General features: G+C 37.1%; 1 pseudogene; it reads right to left on the bottom strand.

Moving 5' to 3' along the window:
- Positions 1-2,178: 2,178 nt before the first annotated feature.
- Positions 2,179-2,260, bottom strand: LOC116587307 (annotated as a pseudogene).
- Positions 2,261-7,807: the final 5,547 nt, after the last annotated feature.

Below are 7,807 nucleotides of genomic sequence, written 5' to 3'. Positions count from 1 at the left end.
TCAGTAAATGTTAGCAATTCTTTTCTTCAAGAAACGGGCTTAGAAAAGTTATATAATTTGCTATGAAGTATACAGTTAGGTAAGTGATGAAGTTGGGATTCTAGCACATCAGTTGGAGCACAGAATCTGATCACTTTTCCTGTTACATAGTATAGAAAGCCTCAAAAGAAGGACAGGTCTGGTATGTGACTATGATGATGAGTTTGGTTTTGGAAATAGAGACATAAATGTGAGTTGGGAAGAGGAGGTACAGAAAGAAGTTGGACCCATGGATCTGGATCTCAGGAGGATCTCACCCAGAGAAGTACTTGTTCTTCACTCAGAGTGTGTGAAATTACAGTCATGAATAGTGCACAGCCTAGTAGCCAGATATATGACTTTGATAAATAGCCAGATGGTGTTTAATAAAATTGTATGACCAAGACAATTATAAATTCTTTAAGACAATTTAGTAAGATTTTTATATTTGACTATCAGTCTCACTAAAATTTTTCATGGTGCCATATACTATAATAAAAAGCCTATATTTCAGAAATACAAAAATCATATGCTAATCAGTTTGAAGTTTAAAGGTTTCTATGTTAAAACTACTCCTTTAAGAAATTTATTGACCTTATTCAAAATAACTTCCTAAACTTCATCTCCATCTACTACAAGCAGTGTTTCAACTCTTTTAATATGTTGAATAATTTGTTTAACATATATGATGCCTACTTTGGGTTGTGTCACAAGCTGAATGGGGAAGATATCTTCAATACTCTTCAAATCTCAACCTTATTTACTTTCAGACATCTGCACCTACTGTTAGCCCCCCACCAAGTACTTTAGAATACTGTTGATGGACTTGTCTGTGTACGTGTTAGAAAACTGAGATGAAAACAAAGAAATAAACAAATAAACAAAACCAACCAGGCATCTTTTAGATTACTTGGCCATGGATTTATGAAGATGATAGAATTTTGTATAGCAAGGAATGAAAAATTATGGTTCATGGCCAACCAGGCATCTTTTAGATTACTTGGCCATGGATTTATGAAGATGATAGAATTTTGTATAGCAAGGAATGAAAAACTATGGTTCATGAAAAACTATGGTTCTGGCTCACCAAATGTTTTTATATGGACCATGAACTAAGAACAGTTTTATATTTTTAAATAGTTGAAAAGAAATAAAAATAAGAATGAAAATTATATGCACTGAAAATTTCATCATCTATAGATGAATAAAGCTTTATTGGAACATAGCCTTACTCATTCATTTACATATCATCTACAGCTGCTTTCATGATATGATGGCAAAGTTGAGAACTTGCAACAATTTCATTGTTTTGCAGTGTTGTTCAGCAACCTACAAATCTCAAGCATGTGGTTATTAGCTCCACAGTGTTTCAAATGCCATGAGTATTTCTGTACATTTTATTTTATTTTATTTTATTTTATTTTATTTTATTTTAATGACCAGTACAATAGCCATCATGTCAGAAAAAGAAGAAGTAGAAGAAGGAGTAAAAGGAGAAGGGAAGAGTAGTAGGATTCAAGTGTCACGGTGTTAATGCACAGTGGAGTATGGGTTATTTTGTTGCTGAATTAGACATGAAAGCAGTGTGTTTATGCAGTCATACTGCTGTGCTAAAAGACTACAGTATAACAGAGGACACGCTCATCACAATACTCTCAACCACAAGAAAGCAATGGCCAGAAAAATTGGAAAATTTAAACAGAATTTGTCACCATAGTATAATTTCTTCATGAAAATAAAATGAGACTGCAACTGAAATAAGTTTCAAAGTGGCTCATTTACTACTTACATGAGGAAGGACATCTGTTGATCGTGAGATCTTCATGTTTGATTGTAGCAGCAGACAAAATGTATCTGAAAATAAAGTCATTTAAGACCACTAGCCTTTTGCTAGCAGTGGCTTCCTGAAGAGTTGAGGACATTGGGAGCTACATCAATAATCAATTTAAAAACAAGGCGAATGATTTCTAGTGGTTTTCCTTGGCTCTTGATGAGCTGACAGATGTCACCAATATCATGCAGTTGTTATTTAATGAGTCAGTGCTGAGTTTGAAGTGCATGAAGAATTAGCTTCTGTGAACAGTCCATGTGGAAAAACTATCAGCAAAAATATTTTCAAAGGCAAGGAGAGAACATTAATTCAGTAAACCTGAAGTGGACTCTGTTAAGATGTGTCACAACTCTTAGTGGTAAAAATATCTGTGGAACAAACTATAGAAATGATCCCTGAAAGTATAGTCTTGATCTGTGGAACAAATAAAGCCTATTTAAATGAATTTACAAAGCCTATGGTAATTTATTGCAATAGTCAACAGAAGGTACTTTGTAGAAAGTATTTGAATCCATCATGTGTTATTGAACCAATTGTATCAAAAGGTGAATTTCATTAGCTTTTCTGGACTTAACCATTGTCTGTTTCGTGAACTTTTGTCAAAAATAGAGTTGAATGTCCTGACTTGCCTTACTAACTCATAGAAGTTTGATGTCTTGGGGTGCCTGGGTGGCTCAGTGGGTTAAAGCCTCTGCCTTTAGCTCAGGTCATGGTCCCAGGGTCCTGGTATTGAGCCCCACATTGGGCTCTCTGCTCAGCAGGGAGCCTGCTTCCCTTCCTCTCTCTCTGCCGGCCTCGGCCTACTTGTGATCTCTGTCTGTCAAATAAATACATAAAATCTTTAAAAAGAAAGTTTGATGTCTTAACAATAATAAGTCACCAGTTACTCTTTAAGCTCAGGATTGAGACTGAATTTTTTCTTAAGAAGAACAGCTTTCAACCACTATTATTGACCAGTGGATGACTTTGGAAATTAGCTGTTACTGTAGATGTTATAATGATTCCTTTTTTTTTTTTTTAAAGATTTTACTTACTTATTTGAGAGAGAGACAGAGAGAGTGTGAGCTGGAGGGTGGAGAAGGGACAGAAGGACAAGGAGAGGGACAGACTCCCTACTGAGCACAGAGCCTGAGATCATGACCTGAGTTAAAGTCAGATGCTTAACTGACTAAGCCACCCAGGAGCCTCTGTCATAATAATTCTTAATGGAGTCAACCAAAATTCAAAACAAAACAATGACTATATACAGAGCTCTGTGATAAAGTCATTTTGATTACAGTTAATGTTTAAATCACAAGTAATGTAAACCTGCTTTAAAAACTTCCTGTGCTGTCAAAACTTAAAACAAAAAGTGAGATTTCCATTACTACACAAATTTTCAGTGAACATATTTTCCCAACTCAAACTTTAGTTCCCTCAACATTTTTCAGACCTCAATGCAAGTATAACAGAAAGGTTTAAATTTCAAAATCCGTTTAACTGAGAAATTGAGGAGTTTCCATATAGCCTTCAACTCAAAGTGATTGATCTGCAGTATGACATGCTAAAAGACAAACATCAAGATAATATTTAATAAAATTCTATAAATGCATTCCAAGCAATGAAAATGCTTAATAAAATCTTGTGCTCATGGATCGATACCAGTATTTGGCAGTACCTTCCTTTGAGAGTTGTATCCGACTGTGAGACATAGCCAGTCACAAAGTTTAGAGGACACACACTCCATACAATACTATCCTCACTTGTGACAACAATTACAAGTTTGGGGTATTCCCCAAACCATTGCCAGGGTCAATAATCACTAGAAGGACTTATAGAGCTCACTGAAAGCTATTATGCTTGGTTACTATTTGTTACTGAGAAAGTATACATATTTAATTCAATCTAGGGAAGAAGTACATAGAATAAGAGTCCAGGGAAGTATCAAACATTTCCACTGTCCTCTCCACATGGAGTTAGGAATTATTAGTTTCTTGGCATTAACGTGTGACGATATGTATGGAGTACTGCCAACCAAGAAAACTTACCCAAACCTTAGTGTCCAAAGTTCTTATTCGGGCTTTATCACATAGGCATGATTGATTGATTGCCCACATAGTTGATCTCAACCTCCAGATCACCTGATACCATGTGGCCCATATCACATTGTTTGTCTCTCTGGCATAGTCAGGCCCTACTCTAAATCGTATTTTTAGACTCCTCAGTGTGACCTAAGTTTCCTAGGCAAACCATGATATTCCAAGGGCCTAAGACCAATTCCTAGTAGCTGAGGGCAAATATCAGACCTCTTATCAGACCTCTTATGGGACAAGAATAATTTCTCACTACATAGCACCTATGGGAAAAGAAATTTTCTACCATGAAAACTGCGAAATTTAATTATGGATCAGCATTAACACAAATATTTGCAATCAATTTTGATTAAATGGAATACTAATTTTTAACTCCAATGAAGTGAAATATGATCTCTTCCCCAAATTAATTAATTAATTAATTAATTAAACATAAGATGTATTATTTGCTTCCGAGGTACAGGTCTGTGAATCATCAGTCTTACACAGCAATCATCATAGCACATACCTCCCCAAATTACATAACCCAGCCACTCTATCCCTTCCCCCCAGCAACCCCCAGCAACCCTCAGTTTGTTTCCTGAGATTAAGAGCCTCATATGGTTTGTCTCCCTCCCGATCCCATCTTATTTCAATTTTTCCCTCCCTTGCCCCCATGATCCCCTGCCCTGCCTCTCAAATTCCTCATATCAGAGAGATCACATGATAATTGTCTTTCTCTGATTGACTTATTTCGCTTAGCCTAATACCCTCTAGTTCCAACCACATTGTTGCAGATGGCAAGATTTTGGGCGTTTGATGGCTGCATAGTATTCCATTGTGTGTGTGTGTGTGTGTGTGTGTGTGTGTGTGTGTGTACATATACATATGTATATGTACACACACACACACACGATGAATGGCTAGAGAAGATGTGGTATATACTGTATATATATATATATACAGTATATACCACATCTTCTCTAGCCATTCATCGTTGATGGACATCTAGATTCTTTCCATAGTTTGGCTATTGTAGACATTGTTCCTATAAAAATTTTTGTACACATACCACTTCAGATCACTACATTTGTATCTTTAGGGAAAATACTCAGTAGTGTGATTGCTGGGTTGTAGGATAGCTATATTTTCAACTTTTTGAGGAACATCCACACTGTTTTCCAGAGTGGCTGCACCAGCTTGCATTCCCAGCAACAGTGTAAGAGGGCTCCCCTTTCTCTGCATCCTTGCCAACACTTGTTATTTCCTGACTGGTTAATTTTAGCCATTCTGACTGGTGTGAGGTGGTATCTCACTGTGGTTTTGATTTGTATTTCCCTGATGCTGAGTGATGTTGAGCATTTTTTCATGTCTGTTGGCCATTTGGATGTCTTCTTTGCAGAAATGTCTGTTCATGTCCTCTGCCCATTTCTTGATTGCCCATTTCTTGTTTTTTGGGTGATAAGTTTGATAACTTCTTTATAGATTTTGGATACTAGCCCTTTATCTGATATGTCATTTGCAAATATAATCTCCCGTTCAGTCAAGAATTCTCATTCTTGTCTTTTGGTTTTGTGGACTGTTTACTTTGCTGTGCAAAAGCTTTTGATCTTGATGAAGTCCCAACAGTTCCTTTTCGCCCTTTCTTCCCATGCTTGGCGATGTTTCTAGGAATAAGTTGCTGTGGCTGAGGTTGAAGAGGTTGCTGCCTCTGTTCTTCTCAAGGATTTTGATGGATTTCTGTCTCACATTGAGGTCTTTCTCCCATTTTGAGTCTATTTTTGTGTGTGATTTAAGGAAATGGTCCAATTTCATTCTTCTGCATGTGATTGTCTAATTTTCCCAAAACCATTTATTGAAGAAACCTTTTTCCATGGACATTCTTTCCTGCTTTGTCAAAGATTAGTTGACCATAGAGTTGGGGTCTATTTCTGGGCTTTTGATTCTGTTCCATTGATCTATGTGTCTGTTTTTGTGTCAAAACCATACTGTCTTGATTACAGCTTTGTAATAGAGCTTGATGTCTTGAATTGTGATGCTGCGAACTTTGTTTTTTTTTTTTTTTTCAACATTCCTCTGGCTATTCAGGGTCTTTTCTGGATCCATATAAATTTTAGAATTATTTGTTCCATTTCTTTGAAAAAAAAGTGATGGTTTTTTTATTCCTTTTTAAAAAATTTTATATTTTTTATCTTTTATAAACATATAATATATTTTTATCCCCAGGGGTACAGGTCTGTGAATCGCCAGGTTTACACACTTTACAGCACTCACCAAAGCACATACCCTCCCCAATGTCCATAATCCCACCCCCCTTCTCCTAACCCCCCTCCCCCCAGCAACCCTCAGTTTGTTTTGTGAGATTAAGAGTCACTTATGGTTTGTCTCCTCGCAATCCCATCTTGTTTCATTTATTCTTCTCCTACCCACTTAAGCCCCCATGTTGCATCACCACTTCCTCATATCAGGGAGATCATATGATAGTTGTCTTTCTCTGCTTGACTTATTTTACTAAGCATGATATGCTCTAGTTCCATCCACGTTGTCGCAAATGGCAAGATTTCATTTCTTTTGATGGCTGCATAGTATTCCATTGTGTATATATACCACCTCTTCTTTATCCATTCATCTGTTGATAGACATCTGGGTTCTTTCCATAGTTTGGCTCTTGTGGACATTGCTGCTATAAACATTTGGGTGCACGTGCCCCTTCGGATCACTACGTTTGTATCTTTAGGGTAAATACCCAATAGTGCTATTGCTGGGTCATAGGGTAGTTCTATTTTCAACATTTTGAGGAACCTTCATGTTGTTTCCCAGAGACGTTGCACCAGCTTGCATTCCCACCAACAGTGTGGGAGGGTTCCCCTTTCTGTGCATCCTTGCCAGCATCTGTCATTTCCTGACTTGTTGATTTTAGCCATTCTGACTGGTGTGAGGTGACATCTCATTGTGGTTTTGATTTGTATTTCCCTGATGCCAAGTGATATGGAGCACTTTTTCATGTGTCTGTTGGCCATCTGGATGTCGTCTTTGCAGAAATGTCTGTTCATGTCTTCTGTCCACTTCTTGATTGGATTATTTGTTCTTTGGGTGTTGAGTTTGCTAAGTTCTTTATAGATTTTGGACACTAGCCCTTTATCTGATATGTCGTTTGCAAATATCTTCTCCCATTCTGTCAGTTGTCTTTTGGTTTTGTTAACCGTTTCCTTTGCTGTGCAAAAGCTTTTGTTCTTGATGAAATCCCATAGTTCATTTTTGCCCTTGCTTCCCTTGCCTTTGGTGATGTTCCTAGGAAGACGTTGCTGCAGTTGAGGTCGAAGAGGTTGCTGCCTGTGTTCTCCTCAAGGATTTGGATGGAGTCCTTTCTCACATTGAGGTCCTTCATCCATTTTGAGTCTATTTTCATGTGTGGTGTAAGGAAATGGTCCAATTTCATTTTTTTGCAATTGGCTGTCCAATTTTCCCAACACCACTTATTGAAGAGGCTGTCTTTTTTCCATTGGACATTCTTTCCTGCTTTGTCGAAGATTAATTGACCATAGAGTTGAGGGTCTATTTCTGGGCTCTCTATTCTGTTCCATTGATCTATGTGTCTGTTTTTGTGCCAGTACCATGCTGTCTTGATGACAGCTTTGTAATACAGCTTGAAGTCCAGAATTGTGATGCCATCAACTTTGGCTTTCTTTTTCAATATTCCTTTGGTTATTCAAGGTCTTTTCTGGTTCCATATAAATTTTAAGGTTATTTGTTCCATTTCTTTGAAAAAGATGGATGATACTTTGATAAGAATTGTATTAAATGTGTAGATTGCTTTAGGTAGCATAGACATTTTCACAATATTTATTCTTCCAATCCAGGAGCCTGGAACATTTTTCCATTTCTTTGTGTCTTCCTCAATTTCTTT

Source organism: Mustela erminea, chromosome 3, assembly GCF_009829155.1.
Source record: "Mustela erminea isolate mMusErm1 chromosome 3, mMusErm1.Pri, whole genome shotgun sequence".
Classification (NCBI taxonomy): domain Eukaryota; kingdom Metazoa; phylum Chordata; class Mammalia; order Carnivora; family Mustelidae; genus Mustela; species Mustela erminea.
The sequence above is the reverse complement of the archived record's forward strand: the minus strand, read 5'-3'. Positions and strand labels throughout refer to the sequence as shown.